The sequence below is a fragment of the Arachis hypogaea genome, chromosome 18 (assembly GCF_003086295.3).
Source record: "Arachis hypogaea cultivar Tifrunner chromosome 18, arahy.Tifrunner.gnm2.J5K5, whole genome shotgun sequence".
Taxonomy (NCBI): Eukaryota; Viridiplantae; Streptophyta; class Magnoliopsida; order Fabales; family Fabaceae; genus Arachis; species Arachis hypogaea.
Window position 1 is genome coordinate 91354434 of NC_092053.1, and position 26900 is coordinate 91381333.

General features: G+C 37.0%; 1 long non-coding RNA gene and 1 other non-coding gene across 2 annotated transcripts; both read left to right on the top strand.

Moving 5' to 3' along the window:
• Positions 1-9669: 9669 nt before the first annotated feature.
• LOC112773907 (small nucleolar RNA R71) lies at positions 9670-9777 on the top strand. The gene has a single exon (XR_003188430.1). It is a non-coding gene; the product is annotated as a small nucleolar RNA R71 (small nucleolar RNA).
• Positions 9778-23692: 13915 nt separating this feature from the next.
• On the top strand, positions 23693-26373 carry LOC112772212 (uncharacterized). Its single transcript, XR_003187421.3, has 2 exons — positions 23693-24472; positions 25990-26373. It is a non-coding gene; the product is annotated as an uncharacterized lncRNA (long non-coding RNA).
• Positions 26374-26900: the final 527 nt, after the last annotated feature.

Here is a 26900-nt window from a genome sequence, read left to right on the forward strand (position 1 = left end):
GATTGTAATCAGCACAGATTCCGTAAACACTCTGTGGGACTAACTGTTGGTTTTGCTGTGCTGGAGAAGGTTGAGCTTGCTGAACTTGTTGTTGATTCAATTGCATTTGCTTCAGCAAGTTGGTCATTTCACAGATACTCTGAGTTAGAGCAGTAGTCTCTCTGCTAGAGGATACTTCTGCAACGGCTTTTTAATGGCCTTGTTTCTGCCTGTGATTCCTGGTAGATTCAGCTAAGTCACTAATCAATTGCCACGCCTCATCAGTGGTCTTGTACTTTTTCATAGACCCATTGCTAGCACTTTCCAATGTGGTCTTATCTTGGGGCCTCATACCCTGTGTGACATAACTGAGTAACACTATCTTGTCAATCATATGGTGGGGGCATGCTTCCAGAAGATTATTGAAGCGCTCCCAGTATTCATAAAGCGTCTCGGATTCATCTTGAACAATCATGGAAATATCTTTCCTCAGTTTATCAGTAACTTCAGCTGGAAAGAACTTTTCCAAAAATTCTCTTCTGAGTGTATCCCAGTTGGATACAGTTGTTGTTGGTTGAGTGTAGTACCACTCTCTTGCCTTTCCCTCAAGAGAAAACGGGAAAGCCTTCAGCAAAATTGAAGTTTCATCTGCACCATCACGCCTGACAGTAGAACAGGCTGCCTGAAAATCTCTCAGGTGCTTGATAGGCTCTTGAGCAGGTAAGCCATAAAACTTGGGCATCAAATTGAGCAGTGCGGTCTTTATTTCAAAATCTGTAGCCACCGCTGGATGATGCGCTTGGAACGGTTGCATTGAAAAATCAGGGGCTCCAGCCTCCTGGATAGTAACTCTTCTGGCTGCCGCCATGTTACCTGTATGTAAATCAACCGAATCAGTAGAACGGGAGCTAGTTTCTTCCTTAAATGGCGTTTCAAATCCGCTCTCAAAGAGGGCTAACCGACGCCGAGCTTGCCTTATTCGTGAAATAGTTCTTTCAATATCAGGATCGAATATTGGCAAGCTTGGATCAGGAAGTGATCGCGTCATCTAACGAAAGAAACAAGCAGCTCATAGTAGCAAAATAAAATAAAATGCAAATAAATAAATTCCATTTAATAACTTTAGCACTCTATTGCAACTCCCTGGCAACGGCGCCAAAAATTGATGCGAGCGAAAATTGGCGAGTTAAGAATGATTATAAATTATACGTTGCCAGTATAGTTCTCAACCAACCAGAAATCCGCTTATCAATTTAAAAAGGGGTGTCACAGAAATTAAAATTAAAATACTGGGAGTATGAATCCTAGGTCGTCTCCTAACGAGTTGCAGGAAAGTGTGCTATTTTATTAATCAGAAGGTTTTCAAAAAGGTTTGAGTTGAACTACAGAAAATTAAATTAGAGAATGTATATAAATATAAATAAAAGCCTTGACTGGGAGTTGATTAGATGGAAGCCCTATTCTTGTTGCAGTACTCTCAAGATTAATTGACAATTGAGATTTATTGTGTTTAGTTGTCCCTTACTAAGTAAGGGAAAGTCAAACAAGTTGGAATAATGTTCTATCCACAGGTTCCAATCCACTCTTGGGAGGATTGGTGTTAGTGACTAGAGAGCAATCCAACAATAAACCCAATTACAATCTTTCTCTTGAGCATTCCAACTCAAGGATTCCTTTCATCGACTCCCCATCAAGTTAGGGGACTACTCGCTCATTGTAAATGTAAAATTCATAACGTAAGAAAGGGAATTAAAGAGAGACATGATAAATAATGCTCAAAAGATTAATTTAAAATAAAAGTGATTCTTGTATTAATAAATGCTAAAATAATTCAATAGTAAAATTAAGTAAATTAAGGAACATAGAAGAGTAAAAGACAAGTGAAGAGAACGAACTAGAATGTCGAAGTCTTGATGAGGCAATAACTCTTCTCAACATCCCAATGCAAAGATAACGAAAAATAACTAATCCTAAAAACTATGAATGCGTAGAGAGAAAACCTAGAGGAGGAGTAGAACTAGATCTAAAAACTAAAACTATGCGGAATGAATGTTCTCTCTGTTTTCTGCATGTTCTCTGGCTCTAGTCTGCTTTTCTGGGCCGAAAACTGGGTCAAAATGGGGCCCGAAATTGCCCCCAGCGATTCTGCAGATTATGCAGATCGCGCATGTCACGCGATCGCGTCATCCATGCGGCCGCGTCACTCGTGCTATTCCATGCCGCGCGGTCGCGTCATCCATGCGGTCGCGTCACTGCGATTTGCTCTTCTCCGCGCGGTCGCGTCGTCCATGCGGCCGCGTCGCTTCTCGCTGGTCATCTTCTCAATTTTTTGTGTTCCTTTCATTTTTAAAAGCTTCCTTCCCAATCTCCAACTCATTCATGCCCTATAAAGCCTGAAACACTTAACACACAGATCACGGCATCGAATGGAATAAAGGGAAAATAAAATACATAATTAAAAGTCTCTAGGAAGCAAGTTTTCAATCATGCAATAACTTTAGGAAGGAAATATAAATGCATGCTTATTTAATGAATAAGTGCGCAAAGATCATGATAAAACCACACAATTAAATACAATATAAACCATAAAATAGTGGTTTATCAAAGATCTGAAACTACTCAACACACTAGTCACGGCATCGAATGGAATTAAAATTAAAATAATTAGTTTCAAAGCATAGGAAACATGTTTTTCACATACATCACATAATGAGGAAGGGAAAGTAAAACTATGCAATTAATATGAATAAGTGGGTGAAGGATTGAATAAATCACTCAAACTAAGCACAAAATATATCATAAATTATGGGTTTATCGTTGGCTAAAAGCTTATTTTAAAGAGTTGCCCCCTCACAGAGCACTTAGCCTAGGGATGCAATAAACCCTGAGAAAAAAAGGGAGGATCAAAAAAATAAGGATCTCATAGGATGCAATCAAGCAAGTATTCAAGAGCATGATAAGGACCTAGAAACCAGTAAAGGAATGAACCTAAGTTGCTATGCATGAAACCCCATAAACGAAGAGCTTTACTTCTATAATAAGAACTTATTTCTCTTGCTCTTTCATTCATCATTCTTATGTTTCAGTACTTGCTTAGGGACAATCAAGCTTTAAGTTTGGTGTTGTGATGTGGTGCACGAAATTGTGATCTCTGGTAATGGCTCCAAAAACTTGGTGCTCTAATCTCAATTCATAATTTGTCACAACTTCGATACAACTAACCAGCAAGTGCACTGGGTCGTCCAAGTAATAAACCTTACGTGAGTAAGGGTCGATCCCACGGAGATTGTCGGCTTGAAGCAAGCTATGGTCACCTTGTAAATCTCAGTCAGGCGGATATAAAATAATTATAGAGTTTTCGAAAATAATACTAATTAAACAGAAAATAGGGCTAGAAACACTTATGTAATTCATTGGAGAGAATTTCAGATAAGCGTGTAGAGATGCTTTCGTTCCTCTGAATCTCTGCTTTCCCGCTGTCTTCATCCAATCAGTCTTACTCCTTTCCATGGCTGGCTTTATGCAAGGGCATCACCGTTGTCAATAGTTACATCCCCTCCTCTTGTGAAAATGGTCCAAATGCTCTGTCACAGCACGGCTAATCATCTGAGGTTCCCGATTATGCTGGAATAGGATTCACCCTCCTTTTGCGTCTGTCACTACGCCCAGCAATCGCGAGTTTGAAGCTCGTCACAGTCATTCAATCCCAGAATCCTACTCGGAATACCACAGACAAGGTTTAGACTTTCCGGATTCTCATGAATGCCGCCATCAATCTAGCTTACACCACGAAGATTCTGTTTAAGAGATCTAAGAGATACTCATTCAATCTAAAGTAGAACGGAAGTGGTTGTCAGGCACGCGTTCATAGGGAATGATGATGATTGTCACGTTCATCACATTTAGGTTGAAGTGCGAATGAATATCTTAGAAGCAGAATAAGTTGAATTGAATAGAAAACAGTAGTACTTTGCATTAATCTTTGAGGAACAGCAGAGTTCCACACCTTAATCTATGGAGTGCAGAAACTCTACCGTATGAAAATACATAAGTGAAAGGTCCAGGCATGGCCGAATGGCCAGCCCCCTAAACATGATCACAGGATCAAAATACAATCCAGGATGTCTAATACAATAGTAAAAAGTCCTATTTATACTAAACTAGTTACTAGGGTTTACAAAAGTAAGTAATTGATGCATAAATCCACTTCCGGGGCTCACTTGGTGTGTGCTTGGGTTGAGCTTGAAGTCTACACGTGGATAGGTCATTCTTGGAGTTGAACGCCAGCTTTTGTGCCATTTTGGGCGTTGAACTCCACTTTGCAACTTGTTTCTGGCACTGGACACCAGAATTGGGCAGAGAGCTGGCGTTGAACGCCAGTTTGCGTCATCTAAACTTGGGCAAAGTATGGACTATTATATATTGCTGGAAAGCCCTGGATGTCTACTTTCCAATGCAATTGGAATCGCGCCAGTTTGAATTTTGTAGCTTGAGAAAATACACTTTGAGTGCAGGGAGGTCAGAATCCAACAGCATCAGCAGTCCTTCTTCAACCTCTGAATCTGATTTTTGCTCAAGTCCCTCAATTTCAGCCAGAAAATACCTGAAATCATAGAAAAACACACAAACTCATAGTAAAGTCCAGAAATGTGAATTTAGCATAAAAACTAATGAAAACATCCCTAAAAGTAACTAGATTCTACTAAAAACAGTGCCAAAAAGCATATAAATTATCCGCTCATCACAACACCAAACTTAAATTGTTGCTTGTCCCCAAGCAACCGAAAATCAAATAGGATAAAAAGAAGAGAATATACTATAAATTCCAAACTATCAATGAAACATAGCTCCAATCAGATGAGCGGGACTTGTAGCTTTTTGCCTCTTGAATAGTTTTGGCATCTCACTTTATCCATTGAAGTTCAGAATGATTGGCTTCTATAGGAACTCAGAGTTCAGATAGTGTTATCGATTCTCCTAGTTCAGTATGATGATTCTTGAACACAGCTATTTTATGAGTCTTGGCTGTGGCCCTAAGCACTTTGTTTTCCAGTATTACCACCGGATACATAAATGCCACAGACACATAATTGGGTGAACCTTTTCAGATTGTGACTCAGCTTTGCTAAAGTCCCCAATTAGAGGTGTTCAGGGTTCTTAAGCACACTCTTTTTTTTGCTTTGGACCTTGACTTTAACCGCTCAGTCTCAAGTTTTCACTTGACACCTTCACGCCACAAGCACATGGTTAGGGACAGCTTGGTTTAGCCGCTTAGACCAGGATTTTATTTCTTTAGGCCCTCCTATCCACTGATGCTCAAAGCCTTGGGATCCTTTTTATTTGCCCTTGCCTTTTAGTTTTAAGGTTTATTGGATTTTTGCTCTTGCCTCTTGGTTTTAAGAGCTTTTGGCTTTTTCTGCTTGCTTTTTCTTTTTTTTTCTCTTTTTTTTTTTTGCCTATTTTTTTTCTGCAAGCTTTGTTCTTTGCTGCTTTTTCTTGCTTCAAGAATCATTTTTTTGATTTTTCAGATTATCAAATAACATGTCTCCTTGTCATCATTCTTTCAAGAGCCAACATATTTAACATTCTTAAACAACAACTTCAAAAGACATATGCACTGTTCAAGCATTCATTCAGAAAACAAGAAGCATTGTCACCACATCAACATAATTAAACTAAGTTCAAGGATAAATTCGAAACTCATGTACTTCTTGTTCTTTTGAATTAAAACATTTTTCATTTAAGAGAGGTGATGGATTCATAGGACATTCATAACTTTAAGACAAAGTTACTAACTACTAATGATCATGTAATGAAGACACAAACATAGATAAGCACTTAACATAGAGAAAACGAAAAACAGAAAGTGAGAACAAGGAATGAGTCCACCTTAGTGATGGTGGCGTTTTCTTCTTGAGGAACCAATGATGTCCTTGAGCTCTTCTATGTCTCTTCCTTGTCTTTGTTGCTCCTCCCTCATTGCTTTTTGATCTTCTCTGATTTCATGAAGGATAATGGAGTGCTCTTGATGTTCCACCCTTAGTTGTCCCATGTTGGAACTTAATTCTCCTAGGGAGGTGTTGATTAGCTCCCAATAGTTTTGTGGAGGAAAATGCATTTGAGGCATCTCCGGGATATCATGGTGATGAGCTTCCTGCGCCTCTTGAGCTCCATGAATGGGCTCTCTTGCTTGCTCCATCTTTTTCTTAGTGATGGGCTTCTCTTCCTCAATGTGAATGTCTCCTTCTATGAAAGCTCCAGCTGAGTAACATAGATGGCAAATAAGATGGGGAAAAGCTAGCCTTGCCCCAGGGGAGGGCTTTTCGGCTATTTTGTAGAGTTCAAGGGAGATGACTTCATGAACTTCTACTTCCTCTCCAATCATGATGCTATGGATCATGATGGCCCGATCCACAGTAACTTTAGATCGGTTGCTAGTGGGGATGATGGAGCGTTGGATGAACTCCAGCCATCCTCTAGCCACAGGCTTGAGGTCCAGTCTTCTTAGTTGAACTGGCTTGCCTTTGGAGTCAATCTTCCATTGAGTTCCTTCCACACATATGTCCATGAGGACTTGGTCCAACCTTTGATTAAAGTTGACCCTTCTAGTGTAGGGGCGTACATCTCCTTGCATCATAGGCAAGTTAAACGCCAACCTCACATTTTCCGGACAAAAATCTAAGTATTTCCCCCGAACCATTGTGAGATAGTTCTTTGGGTTCGGGTTCTTACTTTGATCATGGTTCCTAGTGATCCATGCATTGGCATAGAACTCTTGAACCATTAGGATGCCGACTTGTTGGATGGGGTTTGTCAAAACTTCCCAACCTCTTCTTTGGATTTCATGTCGGATCTCCGGATACTCATTTCTCTTGAGTTTGAAAGGGACCTCGGGGATCACCTTCTTCTTGGCCACAACATCATAGAAGTGGTCTTGATGGGCTTTGGAGATGAATCTTTCCATCTCCCATGACTCAGAGGTGGAAGCTTTTGTCTTCCCTTTCCCTTTTCTAGAGGATTTTCCGGTCTTAGGTGCCATCAATGGTAATGGAAAAACAAAAAGCTTATGCTTTTACCACACCAAACTTAGAATTTTGCTCGCCCTTGAGCAAGAGAAGAAAGAATAGATGAAGAAGAAGAAGAAAATATGGAGAAGAGGGGGGAGGTGTGTCTCGGCCAAGAAGAGAAAGGAGGGTTGTGTTGTGAGAAAATGAGGAAGAATGGAGGGGTATATATAGGGAAGGGAGGGGGGTAAGTTTGGCCATTTAGGATGGGTTTGGGTGGGGAATTGATTTTGAATTTTGAAGGTAGGTGGAGTTTATGAGGTAGGTTTATGGGGAAGAGTGGATGGATGTGAGTGGTGAAGAGGTGATGGGGAAGAGTGTTTGAGGTGATTGGTGAAGGGTTTTGGGGAAGAGTGTTTATGGGATTGTGTGAAAGAGGGGTGAGAAGAAGTAAGTGGAGGTAGGTGGGGATCCTATAGGGTTCACAGATCTTGAGGTGATCCTGTGGGGTCCACAGATCCTGAGGTGTTCAAGGATTTACAACCTTGCACCTAATTAGGCATGCAAAGTGCCCTTGCACACAACTCTGGGCGTTCAGCGCTAGATTGGTGCTTGTTCTGGGCGTTGAACGCCCATTTGTTGCCCATTTCTGGCGTTGAACGCCAGAACCATGCTTGTTCTGGGCGTTCAGCGCCAGCTCTTCTCCAGGGTGCATTTCTGGCATTCAAACGCCCAGATGCTGCCCATTTCTGGCGTTCAGTGCCAGAACCATGCTCTGTTCTGGCGTTGAACGCCCAAAACATGCTTCTTACTGGCGTTTAAATGCCAGTAAGGTCTTCCTCCAGGGTGTGATTTTTCTTCTGCTGTATTTGATTCTGTTTTCAATTTTTATATTTATTTTGTGACTGCACATGATCATGAACCTAATAAAACATGAAAAACAATGAAAATTAGATAAATAAACATTGGGTTGCCTCCCAACAAGCGCTTCTTTAATGTCAATAGCTTGACAGTGGCCTCTCATGGAGCCTCACAGATGTGCAGAGCTTTGTTGAGACCTCCCAACACCAAACTTAGAGTTTGGATATGGGGGTTTGACACCAAACTTAGAGTTTGATTGTGGGGGCTTTGTTTGACTCTGCTTTGAGAGAAGCTCTTTATGCTTCCTCTCCATGGATGCAGAGAGAGATCCTTGAGTTGTAAACACAAGGTTGTCCTCATTTATTTGAAGGATCAATTCTCCTCTGTCCACATCAATCACAGCTCTTGTTGTGGCTAGGAAGGGTCTTCCATGGATGATGAATTCATCCTCATCCTTCCCAGTATCTAGGACTATGAAATCAGCAAGGATGTAAAGGCCTTCAACCTTTACTAACACGTCCTCTACTTGTCCATAAGCCTGTTTTCTGGAATTGTCTGTCATCTCTAATGAGATTTTAGTGGCTTGCACCCCAAAGATTCCCAGTTTCTCTATTACAGAGAGGGGCATGAGGTTTATTCCTGAACCAAGGTCACACAAAGCCTTAAAGATCATGGTCTCTATGGTACAAGGTATTAAGAACTTTCCAGGATCCTATTTCTTCTGAGGCAATGTCAGCTGATCCAGATCACTTAGTTCATTGGTGAACAAGGGAGGTTCATCTTCCCAAGTTTCAATGCCAAATAATTTCGCATTCAGCTTCATGATTGCACCAAGGTACTTGGTGACTTGCTCCTCAGTGACATCCTCATTCTTTTCAGAAGAGGAATACTCATCAGAGCTCATGAATGGCATAAGGAGGTTTAATGGAATCTCTATGGTCTCTAGTTGAGCCTCAGATTCTCTTGGTTCCTCAGAGGGAAACTCCTTATTGATCACTGGATGTCCCAGGAGGTCTTCCTCACTGGGATTCACGTCCTCTCCTTCCTTTTCAGGTTCGGCCATGGTGATCAATTCAATGGCCTTGCACTCTCCTTTTGGATTTTCTTCTGTATTGCTTGGGAGAGTACTAGGAGGAATTTCAGTGATCCTTTTACTCAGCTGACCCACTTGTGCTTCCAAATTTCTAATGGAGGATCTTGTTTCATTCATAAAACTCACAGTGGCCTTAGATAGATCAGAGACTAGATTTGCTAGATTAGAAGTATTTTGTTCAGAGTTCTCTGTCAGTTGCTGAGTGGATGATGGAAAAGGCTTGCTATTGCTAAACTTGTATCTTCCACCATTATTAAAGCCTTGTTGAGGCTTTTGTTGATCCTTCCATGAGAGATTTGGATGATTTCTCCATGATGGATTATAGGTGTTTCCATAAGGTTCACCTAAGTAATTCACCTCTGCTATTGCAGGGTTCTCAGGATCATAAGCTTCTTCTTCAGAAGATGCCTCTTGAGTACTGTTGGATGCAGCTTGCATTCTATTCAAACTTTGAGAAATCATATTGACTTGCTGAGTCAATATTTTGTTCTGAGCCAATATGGCATTCAGAGTATCAATTTCAAGAACTCCCTTCTTCATAGGCGTCCCATTATTCACAGGATTCCTCTCAGAAGTGTACATGAACTGGTTATTAGCAACCATGTCAATGAGTTCTTGAGCTTCTGCAGGCATTTTCTTTAGGTGAATGGATCCACCTGCAGAAGTATCCAATGACATCTTTGATAGCTCAGATAAACCATCATAGAATATATCCAGGATAGTCCATTCTGAAAGCATGTCAGAAGGACACTTTTTGGTCAGCTGCTTGTATCTTTCCCAAGCTTCATAGAAGAATTCACCTTCTTTCTGTCTGAAGGTTTGAACATCCACTCTAAGCTTGCTCAGCTTTTGAGGAGGAAAGAACTTGGCTAAGAAAGCCGTGACCAGCTTGTCCCAAGAGTTCAGGCTATCTCTGGGTTGAGAATCCAACCACACTCTAGCTTTGTCTTTTACAGCAAAAGGGAAAAGTATGAGCCTGTAGACTTCAGGATCTACTCCATTAGTCTTAACAGTATCACATATCTGCAAGAATTCAGTTAAGAACTGAAAAAGATCTTTAGATGGAAGTCCATAAAACTTGCAGTTCTGCTGCATCAGAGAAACTAGCTGAGGTTTCAGCTCAAAATTGTTTGCTCCAATGGCAGGAATGGAGATGCTTCTTCCATGTAAATTGGAATTAGGTGCAGTAAAGTCATCAAGCATTCTCCTTGCATTATTATTATTTTCGGCTGCCATCTCCTCTTCCTGTTCGAAAATTTCTGAAAGGTTCTCTCTGGATTGTTGTAATTTAGCTTCTCTTAGTTTCCTATTCAGAGTCCTTTCAGGTTCTGGATCTGCTTCAACAAGAATATTCTTGTCCTTGCTCCTGCTCATATGACAAAGAAGAGGGCACAGAAAAAAAAATAATAATAATAATAGGGATCCTTTATACCACAGTATAGAAGTCCCTGTGTGAGTGGAAGAAAGGAAGGGGACAAAGAATATAATGTAAGGAAAGAAACACAAGGGTGAGGAGAGCAGAGATGTGAGGTGAGAAGATGTTAGTAGATGAATAAATAAATAGAATAAGATAAGAGAGGGAAAATTTCGAAAATAATTTTTGAAAAAGAGTTAGTGATTTTCGAAAATAGTTTTTGAAAAAGGTTAGTAATTTTCGAAAATAAAAAAATCAAAAATTAAAATAATTAGTTAATTAAAAAGAATTTTTGAAAAAGAGGGAAGATATTTTCGAAAATTATAGAGAGAGAGAGTTAGTTAGGTAGTTTTGAAAAAGATAAGAAACAAACAAAAAGTTAGTTAGTTAGTTGGAACAAATTTGAAAATCAATTTTGAAAAGATAAGAAGATAAGAAGTTAGAAAAGATATTTGAAAATCAAATTTTTGAAAAAAAAGTAAGATAAGAAGATATTTTTGAAAAGATATGATTGAAATTAGTTTTGAAAAAGATTTGATTTTAAAAATCATAATTAATGACTTGATTCATAAGAAATCACAAGATATGATTCTAGAACTCAAAGTTTGAATCTTTCTTAACAAGTAAGTAACAAACTTGAAATTTTTGAATCAAAACATTAATTGATGATGTTATTTTCGAAAATTATGATATAAAATTAAGAAAAAGATTTTTGAAAAATATTTTTATAATTTTCGAAAATAACTAAGAAAAATGAAAAAGATTTGATTTTTGAAAAAGATTTTGAAAAAGATAAGATTTTTAAATTGAAAATTTGATTTGACTCATAAAAACAACCAGATTTTAAAAATTTTTTAAAAAGTCAAATCTAATTTTCGAAATTTTAAGAGAGAAAAAGGGAAAGATATTTTTTTGATTTTTGAATTGTTAATGATGAGAGAGAAAAACATGAAAATTATGCAATGCATGAAATTTTTAGATCAAAACAATGAATGCATGCAAGAATGCTATGAATGTCAAGATGAACACCAAGAACACTATGAATGTCAAGATGAACACCAAGAACATATTTTTGAAAATTTTATATGCAGAGAAAACATGCAAGACACCAAACTTAGAATTCTTTAATGCTTAGACACTAAGAATTCAAGAATGCATATGAAAAACAAGAAAAGACACAAAACATGCAAATGCAAAGATCAAATAAGAAGACTTACCAAGAACAACTTGAAGATCATGAAGAACACCATGAATGCATGAAATTTTCGAAAAATGCAAGATGAATATACAATTGACACCAAACTTATAACATGACTCAAGACTCAAACAAGAAACATGAAATATTTTTTATTTTTATGATTTTATTAAATTTTTTTGGATTTTTCGAAAATTAATGTGAAAAAGAAAAATAAGAATTCCAAAATTTTTAATATGAATTCCAGGAATCTTATGCTCTTTAGTCTAAAGCTCCAATCAAAAGGTCAGGCATGGCTTAATAGCCAGCCAAGCTTTAGTAAAAATATGAGTGTAATTCATTCAATTTTAAGCCAAAACCTCTGTCCAAAAGAATTTAGACATGGTTTTATAGCCAGCATGCTTCAACATGCTTCATGAAACTCTAGAATTCATTCTTAAAAATTCTGAAGAAAATACATTTTTGAAAACATTTTTATTTTAAAATTTTTTTTTTCGAAAACAAAGGAGGAATTTTTGAAAGATTTTTGAAAAATTTTTGAAAATAAAACAAAAAGAAAATTACCTAATCTGAGCAACAAGATGAACCGTCAGTTGTCCAAACTCAAACAATTCCCGGCAACGGCGCCAAAAACTTGGTGCACGAAATTGTGATCTCTGGTAATGGCTCCAAAAACTTGGTGCTCTAATCTCAATTCATAATTTGTCACAACTTCGATACAACTAACCAGCAAGTGCACTGGGTCGTCCAAGTAATAAACCTTACGTGAGTAAGGGTCGATCCCACGGAGATTGTCGGCTTGAAGCAAGCTATGGTCACCTTGTAAATCTCAGTCAGGCGGATATAAAATAATTATGGAGTTTTCGAAAATAATACTAATTAAACAGAAAATAGGGCTAGAAACACTTATGTAATTCATTGGAGAGAATTTCAGATAAGCGTGTAGAGATGCTTTCGTTCCTCTGAATCTCTGCTTTCCCGCTGTCTTCATCCAATCAGTCTTACTCCTTTCCATGGCTGGCTTTATGCAAGGGCATCACCGTTGTCAATAGTTACATCCCCTCCTCTTGTGAAAATGGTCCAAATGCTCTGTCACAGCACGGCTAATCATCTGAGGTTCCCGATCATGCTGGAATAGGATTCACCCTCCTTTTGCGTCTGTCACTACGCCCAGCAATCGCGAGTTTAAAGCTCGTCACAGTCATTCAATCCCAGAATCCTACTCGGAATACCACAGACAAGGTTTAGACTTTCCGGATTCTCATGAATGCCACCATCAATCTAGCTTACACCACGAAGATTCTGTTTAAGAGATCTAAGAGATACTCATTCAATCTAAGGTAGAACGGAAGTGGTTGTCAGGCACGCGTTCATAGGGAATGATGATGATTGTCACGTTCATCACATTCAGGTTGAAGTACGAATGAATATCTTAGAAGCGGAATAAGTTGAATTGAATAGAAAACAGTAGTACTTTGCATTAATCTTTGAGGAACAGCAGAGCTCCACACCTTAATCTATGGAGTGCAGAAACTCTACCGTATGAAAATACATAAGTGAAAGGTCCAGGCATGGCCGAATGGCCAGCCCCCTAAACGTGATCACAGGATCAAAATACAATCCAGGATGTCTAATACAATAGTAAAAAGTCCTATTTATACTAAACTAGTTACTAGGGTTTACAGAAGTAAGTAATTGATGCATAAATCCACTTCCGGGGCCCACTTTGTGTGTGCTTAGGCTGAGCTTGAAGTCTACACGTGGAGAGGTCATTCTTGGAGTTGAACGCCAGCTTTTGTGCCATTTTGGGCGTTGAACTCCACTTTGCAACTTGTTTCTGGCGCTGGACGCCAGAATTGGGCAGAGAGCTGGTGTTGAACGTCAGTTTGCGTCATCTAAACTTGGGCAAAGTATGGACTATTATATATCGCTGGAAAGCCCTGGATGTCTACTTTCCAACGCAATTGGAAGCGCGCCATTTTGAGTTCTGTAGCTCCAGAAAATCCACTTTGAGTGCAGGGAGGTCAGAATCTAACAGCATCAGCAGTCCTTCTTCAACCTCTGAATCTGATTTTTGCTCAAGTCCCTCAATTTCAGCCAGAAAATACCTGAAATCACAGAAAAATACACAAACTCATAGTAAAGTCCAGAAATGTGATTTAGCATAAAAACTAATGAAAACATCCCTAAAAGTAACTAGATTCTACTAAAAACATACTAAAAACAGTGCCAAAAAGCGTATAAATTATCCGCTCATCATGATGCCAGGGTATTTTGGCCAGTTTCGCTAACCTTTTCTTTACTGTTTTAGGGTAGTTTCATGCATTTTCTTAGTTAATAAGCAAGTTTTGGATAGATATTCACTTACATCTTGATTCAAGCAAATATTGTGAACTTTACATGATTTTATGAGAATTATGCATGAATTGAATGATAAAATGGATGATGCATGATCTCATGATTTAGAACCAAGCTTTGATGCACTTTATTTGCTTGATTTCAGGACAAAGAAAGCAAGGAAGAGCCACGTTAGTCTAACTAACGTGGAATGGGAGCTAGCTTGCAACCTTAATGGAAAAAGTGGTCACCAATAACGCCTTCGAAAGCCATCATAGCCCACGTTAGTGGCCACGTTAATTACATTAACGTGGAAGCTAACGTGGAGGAAAACGGAAGCTCCAACGTTAGTGGTAAAAGTGAATATCACTAACGTTCCAAAAGAGCACAATTGGCCATGTTAAGAGTCACGTTAATTACATTAACGTGAACTCTAACGTGGGAGGAGCAAGGAATCGCCAACGTTAGTGACACTCACCTTTGTCACTAATGTTGGACTAAGCCAATATTGCCCACGTTAGTTGTCACATTAATTACATTAACGTGGAAGCTAACTTGGAGGAAAGAAATGATGGGCCAACGTTAGTGACACTCACCTTTGTCACTAACGTTGGAGATGGCAATCACCACCACGTTAGTGGTCACGTTAATGCAATTAACGTCAGGCACTAACGTAGGAAGAAGGGACGTTTGGAGCGTTAGTGACAAAGGTAAGTGTCACTAACACTCTCAAAGCTTAGGCATGCCCACGTTAAGGGTCACGTTAATTATACTAACGTGAACTCTAACGTAGGGAAAAGGGGCAATAAGCAACGTTATTGGAAAAGGTGAATGCCAATAACGTTTCTGAAGAACCAAGAGGCAACGTTAGTAGTCACGTTAGTGCCACTAACATTGAAGTTAACGTGGATCATTTTTGGCTTGGAACGTTAGTGAAAAAGGTGATCGTCACTAACGTTCTCGAACCCACATTTTCACTTAACGTTAACTAACGTCCATGCCTAACTCACACTTTTTTTGCAAGCAAAGCTGAGCCCACTGAAGACTGTAACTGCTTCAATTAAAGATCCAAAGGCCCATATCCAAGACTTGAAGAGCCAACTAGAAGACTAGAAGAGTAGTATATATAGGAGTAGTTTTGAACTAGTAGGGAGCTTTTTGCATTTTGGAGAACTACACTCTGTATATTTTACTTTCTCTGTAACTTCTAGTTTTATTTTGAAAATGTACTTTTCATTTACACTTTCCATTTCCAGAGCTATGAACAACTAAACCCCTTTCATTGGGTTAGGGAGCTCTGTTGTAATTTGATGGATCAATAATAGTTTTCATTATTATTCTTCTTTCTTTTCTCTTAATTTTACTAGAAAGCTTTCAATCTTCATTCTATTGGGTAGTTGTCTTGGAAAAGAAGCTATTCATACTTGGATCTCTTCGGAACCTTGGAAGAGGAATGAAGAGATCATGCTAGAAATGCTTTCTCATGTTGGACCAAATTGGAGTTTGAATGGATATAGTGACATATAATCCTACCAACACTTTGATTTGGGAATACATGTGGTATAATCAGTGACCATACTTCATCTCTTCTCATGAGTAATTAGACCAAGGAATTGGCTATTGATCAAGATTTGAGAGATTGGGTTGCCAAGGAATTGGAATCCAATCACTTAAGATTGCCAAGGAGATCAATGAATGCATTGATTGAGGAAGAGATGAGAATGAACTTGATCCGGAGAATACAACATCTCCTGAGCCCAATGAATCCCTCATTTCTGATCTTACCCATTCTCTTTACTTTCTGCCATTTACTTTTATGTTCATTTCCCCAAATCCCCATTTAAGATTCTGCAATTTATTTTCCGCCATTTACAGTTTGCTCTTTATTTCCAGCATTTACACTTTCTACTATTTACTTTCTCGCCATTTACGTTTCTGCAAATATCAACTCAATTTTTGCTTAGCTCAACTAGAACATTCCTCTGATTAAAGTTGGTTGACCAATCAATCCCTGTGGGATTCGACCTCACTCTATTGTGAGTTTTTACTTGACGACAATTCGGTATACTTGCCGAGAGAAATTTGTTGAGAGACAAGTTTCCATGCATCACATAGTGACTGTGACAATTAAAAATTCTTTGAATTCATGCAGATTAAGGAATTGGCAGTCCTTGATTTTGAATTGTTAAAACCACAAAGGATAAGAAAACTGCAAATGAACCAATACAAATAAAAATTCACAATTCATACTGTAAAGAGCACTTCTAAAAAATCAACGCTGAACCTCAAAAACTCTACCCCAAGAATCTGTCCATAATTAGATTGAATTATAATGTATAAAAATATACAAAATAAAATAAATTAAAAGCAATTAAACATTTAGATGAAAAATATGTTACTACCTTGCGATCTATGACAAAATAAGAAGCAAAGTAGTCATTAGTTAGAAAGCTAATAAATTTAACATATAAAGATGACTTTATACAAAAGGTGACAGAATTACACAACTATAAAACAAAAATATTTCTTAGACATTTATATAGATACACTAACCGGCACAAAAAAGAAATAGCAAACTGAAACTATAGAAGATACAATTGAAGTACTGAATAGTAATCCAAACTTGTTTACACCATTGTTTCTCAAGCACTCCACACAACATACATGAAAAATTTAGTCTACAAACGATATTTGAAGGAAAATATTTTGAACCAAATGACGCCCACAGATCTCATAACTACATAAAATTCATCTTCGTGCACCACACACACAGACAGAGAGAGACAGAGTATGTTGAAGGTAGTGATGAGGCCGAGAAAGATGGTGATGGGGATGATGAAGATGGTGGTGCACATTCATTTATGAATAAAGCAGTGCAACTACTTGTTAGAAAATATGTTTCATCTTTGGGCAGGATACATAATTTCTCATCCAAATCCAATAATCTACTACAGCAAAAAAGAAACAACTTTGAAAATGTAAATGACAAATCAATCAATATTATTTCGAAAAGAAAAAGATAAAAAAGGTTCGCCATAGAAAAGAAGAGTTAAGGAATGCCTTCAGATCTCAACCTATAACGAAATAATCAAGACAGTTATTAAGCCAGCAGCATTAATCAAAAGCCTTCCAACAAGTATATGATTATTGTTACGATCATGATCATGGTTGTTAAACCCTAAATTCTAGATGAGAAAGTTCTAATTTATACAAAAAAAAAAACTTAAGGTATTTGGCAAGGTAATAAGATTAAGTGGTGGTATATGCTTGATTGTTTAGCAAGTTCACTAATAAGTATGAAGGGTAGAATGTCTTTTTTTAGTATGATTTTGGCTGCTGTATGTGAAACTTTAGTGAATAAACATCCTGGGAAGAAAGAAAACAAATAAGAAGGAAAGGAAGAAAAGCCAAAAGTTGGCAACAAAAAAATGAAAGAAACAAGAATAAGCTAGACACCAATAGCTTGAACCTTAAGACACATGCCTGTGGTGTTTTTGTACTAGGATCTGCTTGAATGATTAAATTCTAAGGAGTGTTTCAACACTTGATAACTTGGGTTAACTAACCCGGGATTCCCAACCAAAAGTCCACTATCAAGAGCAATCTAGTTACAAGGCATTTAGTGACCTAAAGAGGTGCTGGGTACCAATGTTCTTAAGATGAATTGTGAGCCAAGTGTCTGTGGTGTGTATGTGTTAACTAAAAAATAAGCTAAAAAGCTACTGCAACACATAACACTAAGTTGCAATTGAAGAATAAGTTTCTAAGTAAAAGAAAAGCAAATATCAAACACCAAGGATCAGCAAATAATAAGGTTTCACAGCAGCATCTCAGTTAGTACTTAAAGGGACATTCCACACCTGAAAACGAATAAAAGTTGAGCTGCAACATATCCTGCATGAAACCCCATAAATCAAATTCAATTACTTTCTGATAAGGACATATATTGCCTTCTATTTTCATTCATTCTTCTCATATTTTACTGCTTGCTTGGGGACAACTAAGATTTACGTTAAGTGTTGTGATGCCAAGGCATCTTAGGCTAGTTTCACTAGCCTTTTCTTTTGTTTTTATTAGGTTTTATGCACTTTCTTGAGCAATAAGTAAGTGTTTGGATGAAAAGTTCATGCATACCTTGATTCATTCAAACATGGTTAATTTGATGCATCTTCATGAGATTTATGCTATAATTACTTGTGTGTTAAGAATGATGCAAACTCTTGTGAATCTAGCAAAGCTTTGATGCATGTATTGGTTGATGATAGGTGAAGAGAAGTAAGGAAGAAGCATGGAAAGAAGTTGAAGAATGACCATGGAAAGAAGAAAGGAAGCAACGTTGCTGGCCAAAGTTGGCTCACCAACGTTGCCTCAAACGTTGGAGGAAGGACAATGCAACATTCTGCAAGTTTTGGTGCCAACATTAGAGGGAACGTTGGTAAGCCAACGTTACCTCCAATGTTTTTGATACAGTTTGCTTTCTGGAATTAGAAAAATTGGCTGCGACACGCACGCGTGGGTGACGCGCACGCGTGAGTAAGCCAACATTGGAGAAAACATTGCCAAACCAACGATGAGCCCAACGTCTGCGATAAGTTTTCAAAAACTGGAGTTGGAAAATTTGTAGTGACACGTACGCGTCGATGGACGTGCATTTTCTTCCCAACCTCGCGCACGCATAGGCGATGCGTACGCATGACCAGGCGAACGTTGGTGTCCCAACGTTGAGTCAAACGTTGCTAGCAACACCCAGAATCCATTTTCTTCAAGAGAATGTTTACTCAAAAATGTTGATCCCAACGTTGATATCAGAACTATGCAAATTGAGCATCTCTCTTCTCAACATCATTGAAAGCCACTTCAATCTGCTTCAACAAGGGCCAAAAGCCCAATCCAAAGACTTGAAGACCAATTGAGGAAAGTGTATAAATAGCTTAGAGTTTAAGTTAGAAAGTACACTGGGAGGATTGTAACTCTCTGTACAATTTACTTTCTCTGTAATTTCAATTTACTTTTGCCATGTACTTTTCAATTTCAATTTCCATTCCCAGAGCTATGAACAACTAAAGCTCTCTTCATTGGGTTAGGGAGCTCTGTTGCAATTCAATGGATCAATAATAGTTTTCATCCTTCTTCTTCTGTCTTTTCTCTTGATCTGTTAGAATGATTTCGTTCTTCATTCAAGCATTCAATTGTCTTGGGAAAGAAATGGAATGTACTTGGGTTCTGTGATAGGCTTGGAAGAGAAATCACAGAATCATGCTTGAAATCTTTCTCACATTGGATTAGGTTAGGAGTTGGATGGATATAGTGACATGTAATCTTACCAATACCTTGATCTATGAATGTGTGTGGTATAATCAGTGACCAAACTTCATCTCTTCCCATGAGCACTTAAATCAAGGAATTGGGCAATTGTTTATGCTTAGAGAGATTGGATTGCCAAGGAATTGGGATTCAATCACCTAAGATTGCCAAGGAGATCAATGAATGCATTGATTGAGGAAGAGATGAGGATAAATTTGATCCGGAGAATGTAACATCTTCTAAGCCCAATGAATTCCCCACTTCTGATCTTCCCATTCTCTTTAATTTCCTGTTGTTTACATTTATGCTGAATCATTCCCAATCCCATTTAAGTTTCTGTCATTTATTTCTTGCAATTTAAGCTTCTGCACTTAAATTTCCTACAATTTAATTCTGTTATTTACATTCTGTTCTTTACATTTCTTGCCATTTAAGTTTTTCACCGTTTACTTTTCTGCAACTCTCAATTCAAATTTGATTCAATTCAACTAAAACACTCCTCCAATTAAAGTTGCTCAACCAATCAATCCCTGTGGGATTCGACCTCACTCTACTGTGAGTTTTTACTTGACGACAATAAGGTATACTTGCCGAGGAGAATTTTGTAAAGATACAAGATTTCTAGCATCAATCTTAGCTCTGTCTCTTACAGCAAAGGAAAAGAGCATAAGCTTGTAGACTTCAGGATTTACTCCATTGGTCTTAACAGTATTACAGATTTGCAAGAATTCAGCTAAGAACTGATGTAGATCTTCCATTGGAAGTCCATAGAACTTGCAATTCTGTTGCAGAAGAGAGACTAACTGAGGCTTCAACTCAAAATTGTTAGCTCCAATGGCAGGTACAGAGATGCTTCTGCCATAAAAGGAAGAGGTATGCATGGTGAAGTCACCAAGAAACTTTCTGGCATCACCTTCAGGTTCGGCCATGTCTCCTATTTCTTGTTCAAAATTTTCTGAAAGGTTTCTTCCGGAGTATTGTGCTTTAGCCTGTTCTAAGCTTCTCTTTAAATTCCTTTCAGGTTCAGGGTCAAGATTAAAGAGGGTTCTTTATTCTTATTCCTGGTCATAAACAAAAAAAGAAGAAAAGAAAGAAAGGAAGCTTCTATGTCTGATTTGAGTATAGAGGACTCCCAATGAGATGTGAAGAAAGAAGAAGAAGATAGAAAAGTGAAGATGGAAGATAAGAGAGAAGAGGAATTCGAATAAATAGAAGTAAAGAGGAGAAGAATTAAAAATAGAAAAGATAAATAAGAATTAAAATATTTTTGTTTTTATTTTATTTAATAATTAATTTCAAAAATAAGGTTAATAAATTAAAAAGAATTGAAAATTAGTTGATGAATTTTTGAAAAAATAAGAGAGAGAAGAAGAAAGAATTTTCGAAAATTAGGAGAGAAAATAATTAGTTAGAAAGTTTTGAAAAAGAAGAGAGAGAAAACAACTAACTAATTAAGAAAAGATTTGACAAAAAGATAAGATAAAATATTAGAAAATATTTGAAATTAAAATTTGAAATTAGAAAAGATAAGATGAGAAATTAAAAAGATTTGAAAAAGATTTGATTTTAAAATTTGAGATTAGAAAAGATTTGAAAAAGATTTAAAACAAAGATAAGATTTGAAATTTGATTTTGAAAAAGATTTGAATTTAAAATTTAAAATTTGAATTTTAAATTTTGAAGTTTGAAATTGAGTTTTAAAATTTGAATTTTGAAATAAGATAAGACAAGGTTTTGAAAAAAGATAAGATTTTTTATTTTAAAAATATTTAAATTTTGAAATTTAAAAACTAAGATAAGATAAGATAAAAAAAATTGAAATTAAAATCTAAATTTTTATTTAAAATTTTCAAAAATTAATTTTAAATAAGATAGAAAAGATATTTTTTTTTTGAATTTAATGAGGAAAGAGAAAGACAAGTAAATTACACCAAACTTAAAATTTTTAGATCTAATGACTCCTTGTGTGCGAAAATTGGAGGGAAAAATACAGAGAGACAACAAACTTAAAAATTTAAGATCAAAACAAAAAGAAAAAGCAAGAACACATTGAAGATTAAGAAGAACACCAAGAACAAAACTCAAAAAATTCAAAGAACACAAGAACATGCAAAAGACACCAAACTAAAAATTTTTGAAAAAGCAAACACAAATTTTCGAAAATTAAAAGAAAACACACAACAAGACACCAAACTTAAAGATTTGACACAAGATTTAAGCAAAGAAACTATTTTTGAAAATTTTTTTAAAAGAAGGACTCAAAATTTTCAAAAAAACTCCACAAGAACAAAAACAAAAGACTCAAACCAGGAACAAATATTAAACAAAGAAAAGAAAAATATTTTTGAAAAAGGTTTTGATTTTTTCGAAAATAAAGAAGAGAAAAATAAAAATAAAAGACTCAAATAAATAAAAAAAATTACCTGATCTAGGGAACAAGATAATCCGTCAGTTGTCCAAACTCGAATAATCCCTGGCAACAGCGCCAAAAACTTGGTGCACAAATCCCCACACTCTGTAAAATTGTACCAGCAAGTGCACTAGGTCGTCCAAGTAATACCTGAGCGAGTCAAGGTCGATCCCACGAGGATTGTGGTTTGAAGCAAGCTATGGTTATCTTGTAGGTTTTAGTTAGGCAAAATCAAGATGTTGTTGGTTTGAATTTGGTTAAGACCATAAAAGGAATAAAAAGTGTATAAAATACTTTGTAAATTTAAATGGAACCAGTGATAAGAAGATGGTTAAGGATTGGAGTTGCTTTGTCTTTCTGAATTAACTCTGGTATTACTGTCTCCTTTGCTTGTGAATGATTTCTTCTATGGCAGGCTGTATGTGATCAACGCCGTACTGCCGCGGTCATTAATCTCCTCTGTTTTGGATCAAACGCCGTATGGCCGCGGTCATCCAATCTGAACGAGGGTGAAATTCTAGCAGTTCATTATCTTTGGTGATCCTACTCAAAATGCCACAGACAATGTCGAATCTTCCGGATCAGAGAATGCTGCTCCTTTGGGTTCTAGCCTCTACCAAAGAGACCATAATCTCCTTATAAATCAGCTGAACTGGTGTCTCGAGAAGTCCCCAACGAAGTCGTGGATTAGCCGTCTAAGAGATGTATAATCAAGCTGGTGGTTCGTACTTTCCAGTCACGTATTCACACGAACCCAAGTAGACACAGGTGGTTGTCAGACACGCGGTCTTAGTATGATGAATAGAGTTGATTGTCACTGATCATCCTATTCACCATGTTGAAGAACAAGTATACATCTTAGAATTAAATCAAACACGGATTGAAGGAAAACAGTAATATTTTTATTAATTCATAGGACTCAGCAGGGCTCCTCCCCTCAACCTAGGAGGTTTAGAAACTTATACTGATAGAAAATACAACGATGAATGAAATATGGTGTGCATCTCCAAGATGGAGAATGATGGGCGAAAATCCTAAACAAAGTGTGATCTTCTTCCTTAAATACTAAACTAATGACTAGTAAGGGTAAAACGGTCTTTTTAGTGTTGAAATCCACTCTTGGAGCCCACTTGGTGAGTGTTTGGGCTGAGCTTTGATGATTCCACGTGCTATGAGGCCTCTAGGGTGTTTAACGCTGGCTAGGGGGTCCTCTTTGGGTGTTTGGACGCTGGTCTCTTTCCCTTGGGCGCTGGACGCCTGAAAGGGGGCAGGAGGCTGGCGTTGGACGCCAGTTTTGGGCCTTCTAATCTGAAGCAAAGTATGGGCTATTATACATTGATGGAAAGATCTGGAAGTCAACTTTCCATAGCCATTGAGAACGCTCCATTTGGACTTATGTAGCTCCAGAAAAGCTCTTCTAAATGCAAGGGTGTTAGATCCAGACAGCATCTGCAGTGCTTTCTCTATCTCTGAATAAGACTTTTGCTCCAACTCCTCAATTTCAGCCAGAAAATACCTGAAATTGCACAAAAACACACAAACTCATAGTAGAATCCAAAAATGTGAATTTAACACTAAAACATATAAAAACTTAATAAAAACTAAACAAACATGCTAAAAACTATATGAAAATGATGCCAAAAAGCATATAAAATATCCGCTCATCAGTTGGTAACTTGGAGACTCTTGAATTATCACAATCTAATGTTGACTGGTGATTGAAAATTGCTAGTTGGCTTGAAATCTAATAAAGCTAATCTTTGATTAGGACTTGTGGACTAGAATCAATTTTGCTCACTTGACTTTCCTTCAATTGTTAGAAGATAACTAAGTGAGAGTAAAAGACAATCACCATCATAATTGATGATGATAATGAGGATAGAAATTTCAATTCTCACCCCTTGCTAAGACCTTTCTTAGTTGTTATCTTACTTTCTAGTTATTTACTTTTCTTGCTCATCAATCTTAAAAACCCCCCAAACATTTCATAACCAATAATATGTACACTTCTCTGCAATTTTTTTAAGGGACGACACGAGGTTTAAATATTCTTGATTTTTATTGGTTTGCTTAAATGATAAATAAAATTAAACTTTGATTGAGGATTATTTGTTGGTTTGGATCTATATTTCAATGGAATTATTTTGTGAAAATTTTTAGATGACAATTTCCCTCCGTCACCGACCACCCTCACCCACCGAAGCGTTTCCCCTGTGTCTCAGCCTCCAATCACGCAACCCTTCCCTTCGCAAGCTCTCTATCCTCCTCAACCACCGTAAAGCTCTCTCTCCTCTTCTTCAAACCACCATCGCTATAGCCTCAACTCCGTCGAGCCCACCCCGCTCTTCCTCCTCTTTGCGCTACCTTAGAGCTGTCGCGGATGTCTTTTCTTCTCCTCCTTCTTCTTCTTTTTTTCTTCTCTTTCAGCCTCGCCGCACCACTCTTCCCTGTTCTTCCGCAATGAGCACTGCACCGATCATTCTCGCATCCCCTTCCCCTTCGGCTTCAACATCACATCGCAACCTTCCCTTCCTCGCCGAGCCTGTCTCAACCTCCAGTCTCAACCACCTTGTCCAGCCCCCTCCCTCTACCCTTTCCGTCGCCGTCAGGTCCAGAGACCACAGAGTCCTCTTCTTTGCGAACCACTCCTACACAGCCCCTGTCTCTCGTTCTTTCTAGGTTGAAGAACAGAGCAAGTTCAAGCTCTTGTTCTCTTCATCTTAGGTGAGTTCCAGCTGTTGCGACACCACCCCTGTTCTCCATTCCTTGCAGCGAGCTTCCTGCCATTGGCGACCGTACATCTTCCATCCACCAGCTACTACGACAACAACCCTGTCCCCTTTCCTTCTATCGTATTCTAATTCTCTGCTTCCAGGTTTTTGTCTATTTTTCTTTTAATTTTTATTAAGTTTGATTAATTTTGGTTAATTAGCTTAGATAGATTAGTTGCTGTTAGTTGATTATAGGTGGTTAGGTCAGAATGATTCTATTTAGATTTTTAGGTTTTGATTGTTGTTGAAAGTATTTGAAACTAGTTTGCTGCTTATGATGGAATAGCTGTTTTCATGAGAAACTGGGCTGAGATGGTGTGAACATTTTTTAGTTGCTTGGAAATTTACTACTTTATTGCAAAATTGCTGAAATTGTTACTGGAGCTATTGAGATTGTTTAATCCTATTAATCCACTATGTCGTATCTGATTTGATTTTGCTGCCATATGCTTACCGAATCAATTGGATTGTGCGTAACAATTGTTGTTTTGCATTATTTTCATCATGTCATTATGTGTCCTTGAGTTAATTTTCAATTTATTTGGATTGTTGGACTACTATTTTCCTTGATTTTTTGGTGGTGCAAGGTACTTATTGATGCTATTTTATGTTATTACGACTTTGCATATCAAATGTTTGCAAATATGCCTCAACGAGCTTGTTATTGAAAATTTTGGTCAATTTCTTGAAATCATTGCTTGTTCTCATCTTGTTTTGAATATTTGCATTAATGAAATTTGATTTATTTTCAATTGACCAAAAGTTTGAACTTTAAATGATTGAGGTCCTTTGACCAATAGTACAAGATTAATGAACTTGGTCCTATTTAATCTAATTGTGTCAACCTTGCATATCTTGTTTAGTTTTGGGTTATATTAGGAACAATTTTCAATTCGTGAAATTAATCTTGTGCTATTGATTATAGGAAGTAAATTGGTGTTGAACTTGTTCCTCTTACTTTGCTTGAACATTGTTCTTGTTTAGTTCATACACCGTTGTTTGTGAATATGGTTCTATGACTATTTTGGATTTTGAATTGTATGTTGTAGCTACCATGTGATTTAGAATGTTTAATTTTCTTTTATATGATTCATTGTTGAGATGAATATTTATGATAAAGGATTGTGTAAAGTGGTAAACATTTCTCATTGGTTGAGTTTTAAGTATATCTATTGTGTGTAAATATCATGTTGGTCTCTTTAAAATTTGAATTTCAATCACTACATATCATATACTAAGACTCTTCTTTTGCACAATCTTTCACTATTACATCAATTTTTAGATTGTCTAAGTGTTAATTGAGCTTCTTGTTTCTTGTTTACTTATTTGTAGCTTGCAACTGTTTTGAAATCACTTTAGGCACACTAATTGAGTTGAATTTGAACCTTGATTGAACTAATGTGGTATAATACTTTAAATCTTACAATGTGTATATTCTAAGCCGCTGACAAACTTAGAATTCACACATTGCTTTTCTTCATATCACAAATTCCTCAATTCACCTCATTTTAGTGTATTCAACCTCACTTTCTTGATTTAAGTGTTGCTTTGCTTTGCTTTATTTATCTTGCTTGCTTCACTTGCGTTGGTGTTTTAACATATTCTCTTTTATATTTTTCAGAATGAGTCATCGTAAGCAACAAGAAAAGTAGAAGAAGCGAAGCGATGGATATGGATGCGGAGGATACCCGTAACAAAAATCATGATTAGTGAAGCACCGGCCCCCTTTGGTCCTAGTTAGCACACAGAGGACTGTGCGACATTCAAGTGTATGTGGGGGAGGAGACTTAGAGCGACATTTTAGTTGTAAAAGAATTACTATGTCTTTTAGATTTTCAGTTAGCTATTTGGTTACTTTTAATTCTCTTTTGGTAGTTGTATTTTATTTTGGTTTGTGTATAACTTGGTTATCTTTTCTAGTTTTACTTTTAGTTAATTGCATTTTATTTTGGTTTGTACATAACTTAAATATCTATTCTAGCTTTAGTATATTTTCTTCCCTTAATATGCTTTGTATATATATCTCTTTATCTTTTTGTTGTGATCGGATAATATGGATAATAGGACCTAGTTCATTTTCTTTTATACATATGATGATTTGATTTGATAGAGAATAGGAAAAGGACTTAAGAATTTTTGTTTTTCAACCAACCACATCATACATATATACATATACATATATATAATAAACTTAGTCAAAATAATCAATTTCCAAAAAAATTTTTTATAGGGCATCCCATTGATTTGAGCTAAAAAATTTTATTGAACTTACTTGAAAAATATTGTGGAACATAGATTAGATCTAGAACACACAACCAAGTGAGATTTGAGCCTTAATGTGTGGTTGCATCATTTTAACTATTCTTTTATTCTTGTGTGTGTTATTCTCTTCTTTAATTGCAATTTTTGACTTGTTTGATTTTTTATGTCTATTATTTAATGTGCGAATGCATTTATATGATTGAGACATTTATTTCATATTAGCTCACTTACCCATATAGCCTTACCCTTTTATCTACCATTGTTAACCAA